The following is a 361-nucleotide window of genomic DNA, read 5'->3' on the forward strand; positions in this document are numbered from 1 at the left end:
TTACTGCGGACGACCAGCTAAACTGAAAACAATGTGGAGAGCTGGATTCGAACACGCGAATCCTAGCGTCTCCACACTGGTGGCGAGTGCCTTGCCCACTACACCACCTAGCCGCCCCAACTACCGTTTGGTCTTTAAAGGCAGACACCAGCTAAAACACACAATACAGTAGTTGCTTTATTTTGTGACTAATTTACATATACCAGCTAAAACACACAATACAGTAGTTGCTTTATTTTGTGACTAATTGCTTATTTTACATCTATAAATAAAACTGCCCAAGAATGGGTGTGAATTAATTAATTAGAAATTGGCTGAAAGATTTACTTAAAGGTGGGGTGCAATAGATTAGATTAGATTA

The sequence above is a fragment of the Notolepis coatsorum genome, assembly GCF_963971535.1.
Source record: "Notolepis coatsorum genome assembly, chromosome: 1".
NCBI classification, from domain to species: domain Eukaryota; kingdom Metazoa; phylum Chordata; class Actinopteri; order Aulopiformes; family Paralepididae; genus Notolepis; species Notolepis coatsorum.